Genomic DNA, 13,251 nt, shown 5'->3' on the forward strand with positions numbered 1-13,251 from the left:
GCACCAGGCTCCTCTCCCACAACATGCATTTTGAGATAGAATGGCACAAGGGGACTCACCTCTGGCCATAAAACAATTGACATGAATCTTGAAGAAAGGCAGATTTCCAAGCAAATGAATAGTTTCATTAACACAGCTTAAGTAAAACATTTCCATGAGAAATACACGTTGGTTAGCTCAAGGTTTGAGAAAAAGTTAAGATCAGGGGGCACCAGGTGTCGTCATGGCAACACAGTATTACAAGGAACCTTTTAATCTCATGGAGATAAGGAGGAAAAAATGTCTGCCACTAGCAGTTTATTTCCTCCTGCCACGTGGGGACCCCTGTGCTTCCTCCCTGTATGTTATCCTTTATTTCCCCCCTTTTCATTTAGGAGAATATGGCTACTAGGGAAAAGGAGTGGCAATTCTGTTCAGACTGTTTCGAGCTGGCCAAGGACAAAGACCCTAAATTGTTGAGGCAGCATGTTCTGCTTACCCTCATATTGAGGATCTTGGATCCAGGAGGCCCCAAGCAATAGTTGGAGAAGGCTGTGGTACTTGGAGGAGCTTGAACCACCATTTGTGATTTAAAAGCCTTCATGCAGCCAGAAACAAGTTGAACCAATCAATACATATATATTTGGAAACTATGCACTTGATGTGCTAAGTCACTTCATCATGTATGACTCTTTGCAACCCTAGGTACTGTATGTAGCTCGCCAAGCTCCTCTGTCCATGGGATTCTCCAGGCACGAATACTGGAGTGGGTTGCCATGCCCTTCTCCAGGGGATCTTCCTGACCCAGGGATCAAACCCACATCTCCTACATCTCCTGCACTGGCAGGCAGATTCTGTACCACTAGCGCCACCTGGGAAGCCCAACTATGCACCTAGTATCATATTATACCAGAGTTAAGGCTGATGTCCTCAGAGAGAACATGGGTCATTGTTAGTCAATGAATAAGCTAGTGAATAGCATAAAATATTGGGGAATATTGGAAAACTAACAGATTTCTCTGGACATGGTTTATCTTTCCCTTCTGAGACACCGGTAGATCTAGATGAGATTAGTTTAGAAAGGGGTCTCATTTAGTTCAGAGAATCTTCAGAGTCCAGTATAGTTCTGGGTTAATCAGAGACCAAAGAACCTTTGTAAAGAGAACTAGCCTTGGGAATCAAACAGTCCTATTTTGAATTAGCATGTTTTAGTCAAAGGTATGAAATTAATGATAAGCATTGGTTAGGAATTTCTGTAATGTCCTCCAATGCCAAGTGACCATTAACATCCTATTTCCCACTATTCCTTGATGAGAGGCAGAAGGCATAAAGAATATTCCCAGCTATAAAATAAACTGCATTCCAATGCCTATGAATCCTAAGATAAATATTTTTTTAAATAGAAGAAATTCAATGATTGCTAAGCAGAGCAAATGCAGTCTACATAAAACTAAGGTAAGAAATCTTTTAATTACACAGGAAATCAATGGAAGGATTAATCATTTTAAGAGAAGAATCATTTTTCCTGCAGCCCCACTGCTGTGAATGATATCTTCATGAGCCTGGGCCGCCTTCTCCAGTGAATACCGGGGACCTATTACTGGTCTCAACTAACCAATTCATTCCAGCTTGGAGGGCTGCTGCAAACTGCTGAAATTCCTCCTTGGAGGATGAAGGGAGAGCTACTCCTTTTATGCTAGATTCCTTTGTCATGGATCCTGTGAGTTTATTTCAATAGCACCTCTGCATCGAAAAACTATTACTGGTCCTCCCTGTGACAAAAAGATTAAATCTTCGCTAAGTTTGACATTAGCAAACATTTCAGTAATCACATCAACTCTTTTTTCACCAACAGATTTCTTAGTTTTATCAATATAATTAGCATCTTTGTGATTAAACACTTCATGAGCTCCATTTGGCAAGTCCTTCCTCAGTAGTAGCTGTGCCCAGAATCTTTAAGCCATAAGCTCTAACCATTTGGCCTGCTGCTCTTCCAGCTCCTCCACTAGACCCAGAACACTTCCTCCAGCTTTCACAGGCACTGTGGAGCAGACTCGATAAGCAGTAAACCATGAGATGCTGATGGCAGCTCCTTGTTTAAAGTCCAGTTTTTTGGGGAAGTGTGTAAACAGTGTGATGGGCTTCCAGAGCAAACTCGGTGTAGCCCCCAGAGATGGTCCTGGTAGTGAAATTCACCTTTCTTAAAAGCAGATACATTCTCTCAAGCAGCTTCTACTATCCCAGCCATATCTTAGCTAGGAGTATAAGTTAGAAGTGGTTTTATACTGTGAGTGCCAGAGTGAATATATACGTCCACTGAGTTTACACCACATGCTTGGACTTTGTTAGAACCTGGTGGTCTTCCAGAATTGGTACAGCAACATCCAACTGGAGTTTCAGCACTTTGGGTCCACCAAACTTAAAAACTCAAATAGCTCTTTTCAACTCCTGTCGCCATGGTGATCTAGATACCTGTTCTAGAGTGGATTGTCAAAATCTGTGAGCCCTCCCGCAGGTTACACAGGGTTAAAAAAAAAAAAAAAAGGTACCCAAAACCATTTATGATCCACCACAAAATCTTCGGTGCTTTCCCATTGACTCAGACAGGAAAGAATCTGCCAGCAATGTGGGAGAGCTGGATTTTATCCCTAGGTTGGGAACCTCCCCTGGAAGAGGGAATGGCTACTCACTCCAGTGTTCTTGCCTGGAGAACCCCATGGACAGAGGAGCCTGGCGAGCTACAGCCCACAGGGTCACAAAGAGTCAAGTAGGACTGAGCGACTAACACTTTCCCTTTTTCTCTTCACAAATTCTTCTAACCTTATTCCCTTTCATCTAGATATTGAGATCTTCTTTGAGGAAGTCGCTGAGTGCCTCTGGGACATACTGAGCAGGGAAGAACTGCTTCTCCTGCTGACTGGATTCCTGAGGAAAATTGAGGCGAAGGCTGGTTTGTCCAGGTAAGCTCCACAGGTGTATCGGTGTATCAGGAAGGTCACCCACACCCCGCGGCACCAGACTAGATTTCTCCTAGCAGGCACACCTCCTCCAAGCAGGACTCTGTGGTGAGGGTCGAGGATGTTCCTTCTCAGTATCTCATGAGGAATGTTTCCTCCATTCATTTGCTGGCATTGAACAACCTCAGGTTGAGAAAAGATGAAACCTGTAAGGAAGGGGCAGGTTATGTGACCTTGGACTAGTTACTGAGCTATTGTCTGCCTTGACTTCATCATCTGTTCAGTTTTATTGTGAGGATACTGAGCTCTTGCATGCAATGATCTTCCCATAATGACTGATACAGAGTAGGTATTCAATCAATATTAACATTTAAAAAGATTGTTGGGAAGAGTTTTCTTTCTGATGATGAGAACCAAGCAGAATTTCCTATGGGGCAAGTCAGAAAATCCTGACGCCATCATTCATATTACTTGGGCTTCTACCTAGATAAAGCCTTTCTAGTCCCCATCTTAGGAACTGTACCAACCCTGCAGGATCCTGCTGGCCCACAAAGCAGAGAGGCTGGAGAGGAACTGGGTGGAGCTGATGGGATCCTGGATCTAGCCCTGCCCAGCTCCTGGGTTCTGGGCTTATGTGTTAGAGTTTCAGATTTGCACGTGTCCAGTGGGAATAGTAATTCAATCTGATGGAATATGCTGATGGCCTCAGAGTGAACTGCAGGATCAGAGGTGGGGAACCAAGTGCAATCGTCTCATCCAAAGGATTCGGAAAGGCCTGGACCAGGGTCAGACCCAGGGGTCATGGTGGAGCAGAAGGTCCAGGTTGGAGGACTAGGTACACAGCCTTGGGCAGCAGGACCAGGACTAGAGTGAGGAGAGTGGGCCCCAAGGACACAAAACTGAAGAGGCTGTGACCCTAGCAGAGGTCCCCTGAGTGAGAGAGGGGGACATTTCTTCCCTCCCTGACGGGATCCCCTCATGCTGGGCTAGAGGGCCCTGGGTGACCGTGTTTGCACACCCTGCCTGGGACCTGGGTTCTCAGTCCATCTGGGACCCTCTTCTAATCTACATGGAGTCCCCCTGACAGTGGAAGGCTATGTGGCTCAGTGAGCCCTCCAGGGTCACAATGAGTGGCTGCGATTGTGTGTCATTTGAGGAATTCTGAGGAGCCTCATGCATCCCCACCGAAGAAGAAAATGCTTCCTCCACCAGCTGTTCAAATGCAGGTCTCTTCAGGCTCAGCCATTCAGATGGGTGTTTCTTCAAGCCTCTTGAACCTTTAGAAGTTCCATAAAGTTGCACATGACCTTGGGGTGCAGGGTCATGAAGCTGTCACAAATTAACACGTGACACCTGTGAGGTCAGGGGTGCTGAGTGCTGGGTCAGGAGTCAGTGAGGTGGGCTGGAGAGTCCAAGAGGAAGCAGCAACACATCTCCTGATCTCCAAGCAGCTGGGGTCGTGAATGGACTCAGGGACCCTCTGCTGGGAAGTTCAAGGACACAAGCCTTAGAAGACAGCAGATGGCAGACTTAAGGACTATTAAGGTGCCTTCTAGTTCTGACCTTGGGCTTTTTTTTTTCTTCTACAAATTCTAAGTCATAGAGACAGCCAATCTGCAAAGGGTGAGGGCACAGTGCCCAGGACTATGCTTTCATTTGAACCAATGGCAAATTTAAGGGATCCCCAAAACCCCCCTCAGGTTTGAGAATTCCCTATAGAACAGACAGGACTCACTGAGAGCCATCATGATCCCAGTGTATTACAGGAAGCCTGTGGGTTTCCATCAGCCACAGGGCAGAGTCTGGGCGGATTTCACACCCTAAGCTTCTATTGTCCCCAGGATGCATTACTGTTCTGGAGCTCGGTGAGTGGCAGGGCACAGGGAACACTGCCTGCCAGGGACACTCACCCGTTTAAAGACAAATTACCCTGACTTGTTGTCTCCAGCCCCTCCCAGAGGTCAGAAGAATGTCCTAGAGTCCAGCTCCTCCAGAGGCCCCATCACATGTCTCCTTGTCAGAATGAACAGTGGCCAAAAGGCCCAGGCAGACAAGGACACTGGTACCAGCCAGAATATTCTAGGGGCTTAGGGACCACTTCCCAGTAGCCAAGGGCAAAGATCAGGTTGACTCATCACCACACACTGAGGCCCTTGAATGCAGGTTTTCTACATTCTCTTCGTTTCTCTTCGTTTCTCTGTGGAGTTCCCACTCAACAACTCTTTCGAAGTGCTGGTGTTGACCTGCCTCTGAGAGGTATTTACCAAATACCTTTTTTTTTTTTTTGGCTGAGCCACATGACTTGTGGGATCCTTGTTCCCTGACCAGGGACTGAGTCATGCCCGAGGCAGTAAGAGTGCAGAATCATAACCCCTGGACCACCAGGGAATTCCATCCAATCTCTCTCTTAAGTTACAAGTATCCTAAGGTGACTTTTGTTTATCTGTTAGAGGATTAAAGAAGTATATGGAACACCTACACGGTATAAAACCTATGTTTAATGTTGAAAGAGGAACTTTTACTTTTGTAAATTTCTCTTCTAATGATTTATAGTACTACCTCTATATTTATGCAGAATGGACATTTTTTGAACCTATTTTACAGACAAGCAAACGGCCTTTCTAAGCCCTTGACTTTCATGTTACAGGGAAGACATGAATGCACTACACGAATATCTGAATGAATTGAAGAGACTTGGCTGGGAAGGACCAAGAAATGCTCCCAAAAGAGCAGCTGGATAGGAAGAGGTTTCTGAAGAAGTTTCCTTGGGTGACTCAGCAGCTGGTGGAGCTCATAAGCAAGCTCCAGGAGCTTGCAGACAATGTAGACAAAGTCCACAGGGACTGTACCATCTCCAATGTGGTGACCCACAGCACTGGCACTTTATCTGGCGCCCTGACCATCCTTGGCCTGGCTCTGGCACCCATGACAGCCGGGGCCAGTGTGGCACTCTCAGCCACTGGGATAGGGCTGGGAGCAGCAACTGCTGTGACCGCTGTGTCCACCAGCATCATGGAACATGTAAGTAGGTCATCAGCAGAAAAGAAAGCCAGTCGATTGATGTCAATTGCTGTCAAGAAATGGAAGGTGCTCCTAGAGGTACTCAAGAGCAATCCCCACATTGTTGTCATAACAGAGAAATTGGCAAAAGCTGAGAAACACCTTGAGAGAAATATCCATGCTATGGAGACAGGTGAAGCCAACCCTGACTCTGCAGCCAATGCAAACATCCTCGTGAACCCTGGGAGAATCTCAGCCCCAGCCATCCAGCAGGTAGAGGCAGCTTTCAAAGGCACAGCTTCGGCAGTTACCAAAGGAGCCCGAATTGTGGGTGCGGCCACTGCAGGTGTCTTCCTCCTGGTGGATGTGGGCTTCCTGGTGAAGGAGTCAATGCGCCTGCACGATGGCGCAAAGACAGCATCAGCTGAAAACCTGCGGCAGCGGGTCAGGGAGCTGGAGAGGAAGCTGGAGGAGCTTACCCAGATCTATAAGCATCTGCAAGAGGACCCAACTCCACCACCCCCAGAGCACTGAGGGTCCAGGGACACATTCAGGGTCAAGATGCAGAGGCACCTTGTTAGGGGAAAAAGGAGAGTGAGACAAAATTGCCGGAAATGAGTGTTAGGAAATTGTCATTTCTGCAGCTAAGCACAGGAGGGGAGGGGTGAATGTAGGTGATAGATGGGGAGAGAGGAGAAGCCTGGATTAAGGGAGGAAGGGGGACTAGAGAATGGGCGGGGGCTGAGGGAGAAACATCTTATTTTTTCATACTATGAACTTTTTGTTTTGTATTGAGGAACAGTTGATTAACAGTGGTGAGATAGTTTCAGGTGAACATGAAGGGACTCAGCCATACACACACATGTATCCATTCTCCCCCAACTCCCTTCCCATCAGAAACCACTTACTTTGAACTAAAGAAGTCACTGGGGGCTGAATAAAAGGAGAGGCAGGGGAACTAGCAACAAGAGACCAGAAATACAAAAGGGTTGAAAGAGGGAGATAGAGAGGTAGGATTGTTGGGATTCAGGAGAAGTAACAGGGGCTGCTCTATTGCCCTTCCCAGGGTTTGACGCCCCAGCAAGAAGAGTCTCCTCCTGGCGGTGGCCTCGAGCCCTACTTCCCCAACAACTCAGCTTTGATTCCAGCATTTTATCTCAATTAGGCTGTGACTTCTTTTGTCTGCTTGTTTCTTTAATTGAAGTAGAGTTGATTTACAATATTCTGTTAGTTCAGGTATACATCAAAGTGATTCAGTTATACATAATCTATGTGTATATCTCTATTCTTTTAAATTTTTTCATTACAGATTATTATAAGATACTGAATATTATTCCCTGTGCTATACATAAAGTCCTTGTTTTTTTAATCTGTTTTATGTATGGTAGTGTGCATCTGTTAATCCCATACTCCTAGTTTACCCCTCTCTCCCTTTAGTAACAACAAGTTATGTTTTCTATGACTATGAGTCTGTTTGGTTTGTTCATAAATTCATTTGTACTCTTTTTTTTTTGGCCATGCCAAGCAGTTTGTGTGATCTGAGATCCCCAGTGTGGGATAAACGTGGCCATAGCAGCAAAACCACCAAATTCTAACCACTAGACCGCCAGGGAACCACCTAGACGATTTCTTAGATTCTCCATATAAGTGATATTATATGTCTGTCTTTTCTGCCTGACTTACTTCACTTAGTATGATCACCTCTAGATCCATACATGTTACTACAAAAGGCATTATTTCATGCTTTTTATGGCTAAGTAATAGTCCGTTGTTTGTATGTACCACATCGTCTTTATCCCTTCATCTATTGACAGACATTTAGGTTTTTTCCATGTTTTGGCTATTGTAAATAGTGCTGCTATGAACAAGGGGTGCATGTATCTTTTCAAATTGGAACTTTTTCTTTTCCAAATATATGCCCTGAAGTGGGGTCGCTGGATCACATGATAGCTCTATTTTTAGTTTTTAAGGAACTTCTTTACTGTTTTCCATAACAGCCACACCAATTTACATTCCCAGCAACAGTGTAGGAGGCTTGCCTTTTCTCCACATCATCTCCAATATTGATTGTCTGTAGACTTTTACTTGATGGCCCATCTGATTGGTAGGAGGTGATCCCTTATTGTGGTTTTGATTACCATACACATAGGATGAGATGGTTGGATGGCATCACTGACTCATGGAGATGACTCTGAATAGACTCTGAATAGACTCCGGGAGTTGGTGATGGCCTGGTGTGCTGTGGTCCATGGGGTCGCGAATGTCGGACAACACTGAGTGACTGAACTGAACTGAACTGAACTGAATAATTAGCAGTGTTCAGCCTCTTTACATATGCTGGCTAGCCATCTGTATATCTTCTTTGAAGAATGGTCTACATCGCACTTCAGGCAGTGACTTCTTGATGACAATGGTGGTGATGATGGTGGTGGCAGCGGCAGTGATGACAACACAGTGGATGGAGCATCTGACAAATATTCAGGTGCCCTTTGAGTTCAGGGTGCACCAAGAGACCAGTGAAGTTCCCATGAAATTCCCAGTGTTGTGTAGGAACAGAGATTGATTTAGGAAGAAAAAGAAAGATGAAAGCAGAAGGCACCAACATATCAAGGAATTATGCAGTATGTCAAAGAGATCAACCAGCCTGGGGCCAGCAGATAAGGCCTCTCTGACCCTCAATTTCCTCCTCAGTTGGGGATGAAGCTGAACAAGGTATTCTAGAACCATCTGCCTCTCTCTACATTGTGTTCTACAGACTTTAGTTCAATAAATATGAGCTGATTCACTGAGGCTTCCTTGCATTGATTGATGAGCTCAGCTGGGCTCCGGATGCCTGACCTCCTTCCCCGAGAGCCTGTCTGCCAGTATCTCAGGGAGCGCATCCTCCATGGCTCCTCCTGCCTGCCCGCTGGGCTCCCATTCAGTCATTTCCCTTAGAACCTGGAGCTGCGCAGGCCACATGGGAAGCCCAGGGGAGCCCGTGTCGTCCGACTTGGGCTGAGCATGGGGATGTTCCTCCTCCAGCCCTGGGGACCAGGATGGACATGGGGCACCCAAGGGTGACTGAGAGAAGATGGCTTGTGTGCAGGTGTGAGGGGGGTCAGTTGTAAACAGAGGGGCAGAGAGTGACAGCACAGTCCTACCTAGGCTGCCTTCATGTTTCAGTAAGACTCCTGCAGGACCTTCCAGAACAGTCTTTTTGTATTTACCTTGGGGCACTGCCCTGCCTCACCTGTATACTCACCACTAGGAATAGCCTGTCTATAGCCCCACTAGGGCTAGAATGACTCTTAAGAATATTGAATTAGCCCTGCCTGCTTCCCCTCCTCCACGGCGGCCCATGACTCTGAGCACAGATGCTCAAAGCCTCCCTGCAGCCTAGCCTGCTGGAGCCTGTGGTTCCCCCAAGGGCAGAGCTGGACGCCAGGCTCACTCCATCCCCAGGAGCAGGACTGAGGGGCTCGGGAAGTGGGCAGGAAGGAGGGAAGGTCCATCCAAGGCCATATTCTGATCTGGTCACCCATCTGGGCTTGCACCTGCCTGGACCTTCTGAGGAGCCTTCATGGGATGCCTCAGGCTCCTCCTCCGCAGGGAGGAGAGGGAAGCATCTGGGTGTTGCTCTCAAGCCCACGGGCCTGCTCCACGGGACACCGACACTCTGTGTTTCCACCTGTGGAGCATGTGAGCACCACACAGGCTCCCACACCTGGAGCCCAGGGCAGGAAGCCAGAGACCTGGGACCCGGAAATGATCCCAGGATGTCTCCTAAGTCCCTCCCCATGTGCTGCAGTGCCTTCTCCACACTTCTGTCCAAACCTCCCTCGGAAGTCTGTCCTCAGTGCCTCTGACTCCCTCTCAGCCCCGTTTTCCTGAGGCTCCGACCGGTCCTCTCATTCCTTCCTGAAGATGTCAGCAGTCATGGTCATCACCTGCCTGACCTTCAGATATATGAGTTCATTCCTTCATCAGTTCTTCCTCAGTTCCTGGAGAATTCCCATCCTGCACAGACTTCTCTGGGCAGGTTTCAGGCACTGGGTACAGAACCATCAGCGTCCCCCCCATCTCCCGGAGCCCTTAGAGCTGGACCCCATTGAGCTCACTGTGCGGCTGATGCAACTCCACAGTGACGCGTGTCAGGTGAGAGCCCTGTGGTCTGAGCACAGAGACTGAGTCTGGCTGAGTGAGCGCAGAAGAGCTTGCACTGGGAGGGAAGAAGCCCAGGTCAGAGAATAGAAAGAAGTCCCCAACGTGCACAGTTCAGGGAGGACAGGAAGCAGGACAGGTCCCCCTCAGGATCCCACAGTCTGGCCCCTGAGGTCCCATGAGCAGGGGCTTAGGTCCAAACACCTGGAATCTCATTGTCAAGATCCCAGGAGAGAGAATAACTTGGGTCTGTGGACGGTATCCTTGGACTAATAGTTCAGGCTGAAGGATGAGGACGATGAATAACAGGGACCCAAACCCTGGGGGAAAGTCTCAGGAAGAGATGCTCCAGATTTAGTGCTTCCTGGATGCACACGTGCCCTCTTCTCAGACCAACAGAAATGACTCTCCTCATGCTGTTCTGGGTCCAACCACCCCACACAGGACAGTAAGTGCTCCGCCCACTTCCCCAGCTGGAGACAAACACGAATCATTGCCACCTGCTGCATCTTGCAGTGATGTCAGGGAGGAAGGGCTCCAGGTCGATGCCAGTGCATCTCCTGCTCCGTTGGACTCCCTTCTCAGTGTTCTGCATGTGTATAATATATGTGCAGGCAAAAAGGAGGTGCAATAGAGACCCCAGCCTCCAGGAACATTGCTCCCCTGAGACCAGTCTTCACTGGGATCCCACTCCCTGTTCCTCTTTGATGCAGGGAAATTCACACCTGCAGAGCCTGGGCTGGGCCATCACCGTGTCAGCACCATCACCTGTGTCCTCGTTAGATCCTCACTGCCCCTCTGAGAGCAGGTGGTATCACTGCAGTGGAGAACAGGAGGAAGCTGGCCCCAGGGGCTAAGGGAGTGGCTGAGGCCCCTGCCTTGGAAGGGCCATCCTGGGTGGGCCCTCTGGGTGCCTTGAACCTCCTCCCTGATCCATGTTGAGCTGATTGGTCGGGAGAAGGCAGGGTGTCCTGTTCCTGGAGGAAGTGAATCAAGCATGTGGTGTTTCTGCAGCACAGCTCATCCTGGCCCAGGGCAGTGTACCCACCCCCCTGGGAGCCCAGCCCATGCAGCTGTCTGTCCCCACCTGCTGTCCTGTCCCACGTGGGTGAGACGGGCAGGGATGTGTGCTGTACCCATGTGCCTGCCACCCAGGACCTGCACGCCTCCGGGCAGAGCCTCTGCTGACAGTTTCATGTTTCTCTCATGCCTTGGTGCTGGGCATCTTTAAGATCCTGCTCCCACCTCTCAACAATGCCTGGAAGTTCATATTAACTTGTTCTTTTCCAAAAGGTCCTGTCCTGGACCTCATACCTCTGATGACAGCTGAGTCTGGGCAGAGCCCTCCCTCCAAAGATAGGGACATTGTTTTTGAAAGACAGCAGACGTGTTATGATCAACCATTCTTTAACCTGATAATTAAAGAAGCTGTATATTTCATTATGCAACTAACAGTTCAGATTCAGGAAATGGGGTAAAACCTAGAAAAGTAAAATCATTCCCCCAGTAAGATTATTGGACATCTCCCTACAGTGCAGCTATGTTTTTAGAAGCAAACCTCAAAAATTTTGTCATTTATTCTGTACATACTTTAGTTTATCCCTATATTTTAAAAAGGTCTTTGCCTGGTGACCAGACCCTAAAGAATCTGCCCGCAATGTGGGAGACCCGAGTTCATATCCCTTGGTCGGGAAGACTTCCTGGAGCAGGGAATGGCAACCCACTCCAGTACTCTTTCCTGGAGAACGTCATGGACAGAGGAGTCTGGAGAGCTACAGTCCAAGGCTTCACGAAGACTTGAACACAACTGAATGATTAACTCTTTGCAAATGTCTAAGTTTTCTCTGCCCATATTGTTGGAAGTTTAGGCTCTTGCAACTTCCTTCATTTTAAATAACACTGCAGTGAACATATTTGTGTGTGAAGTTTTCTCCTCATCTTTAAGGCTGTTTTTCTGGGACTGGGCCCTGCAGATGACATTGTTGGGGTAAAGGGAATGAGCACTTCAAGGCTCCCTGTGTTTGACACATCCCCCCGCCACCGCCACCCACCCCAGATGTCCCTGAGGCTGACTTTGCCACCGAGGCCTTGGCCAAGGCCACCTATGAGCGCGTGTTCCACGGGCTGGTCCTGTGCATCAACAAGGCTCTGGACAAGACCAAGAGGCAGGGCGTCTCGTTCACAGGGATCCTGGACATCGCTGGCTTCAAGATCTTTGATATGAGCTTCTCTCCCTTGAGCCCCCTCCTACCTCCCAAGCCTCTGGGGCTGCCTTTTCCAGACATCCCTGAACATCTGTGGGTGAGGGTTGGGGAATTGTAGGGAGTGTGGCACAGCCCCCTGGGTGAGGGTCACAGCTGTAGGCATTGTTGGCTTTGTTACTGCCAAAGTTATGGGCAGCGAGTGGAGAGCTGACTTCATACCACCTGGCACACAGCCTCCAGTGGCTGGATCCCAGGGCTTGGACCTAATTGAACAGGGGTGTCCTGAGCCTGTGGAGGTCCTGGCTTAGACGAAAGCTGGTTATTCTCGGCAAACTGTGTTGCTTGCACAGAGTGTCTAACAATTGGTTACACTCAGATGCTGGGTTACACCCAGTCTGGGCCCAGCCTCCTCAGCAATGACAGTTGTTAATGAGAGACTCGTCCTGTCACAGCGCTGCTCCCAAGCCACTTGTGGCCCTTGTGTGCCATCCTGCACCTGGCCCCACTTTCTTGGCTTCCCCTGCGTCGCTCCTTACTTTCCTAAGTATGTCGAAGCCCCTCTTGATTTTAAACTACCTGTTTAAAGAAACACACTTTCTCTAATTACCTAGGGTAATGCTACCGAAGCCCCGATGTCCGCTGCCACCTTTGTTAGAAATGAACGGGGAAAGAGATGCCAGCAGGTAAGATCCCTTCAGGGCCCAGGTTCTGTGTTTCTCTGCAAGTCTGACTCCTTACCTGGCCCACGCTGGCCCCCACGTGCCCCCTTCCTGGCGTCCCCTGACCCCGCTTTCCCTGCACCAAGAGAAGTCTGCCTGCAGAGCATCAAGACCGATCCAAGGCCTTGGCCTTTCTCTAGGACTCCGTGGTGGCTGGGGTGGCTTGTGGTCAGCGGCCAGCTCTCCTCTTCCAGAACAAGGCCCTGGAGCTTAAGAGCAACCTGTACCACAGGGGCCAGAGCAGGTCTT

The 13,251-nt window shown here is 48.6% G+C and overlaps 2 pseudogenes; one reads left to right on the forward strand and one right to left on the reverse strand.

Moving 5' to 3' along the window:
• LOC122424046 overlaps positions 1 to 6,508 on the forward strand; it is a 62,089-nt pseudogene extending 55,581 nt beyond the window's left edge.
• On the reverse strand, positions 1,479 to 2,538 carry LOC122423834 (annotated as a pseudogene).
• Positions 6,509 to 13,251: the final 6,743 nt, after the last annotated feature.

The sequence above is a fragment of the Cervus canadensis genome, chromosome 21, assembly GCF_019320065.1.
Source record: "Cervus canadensis isolate Bull #8, Minnesota chromosome 21, ASM1932006v1, whole genome shotgun sequence".
NCBI classification, from domain to species: domain Eukaryota; kingdom Metazoa; phylum Chordata; class Mammalia; order Artiodactyla; family Cervidae; genus Cervus; species Cervus canadensis.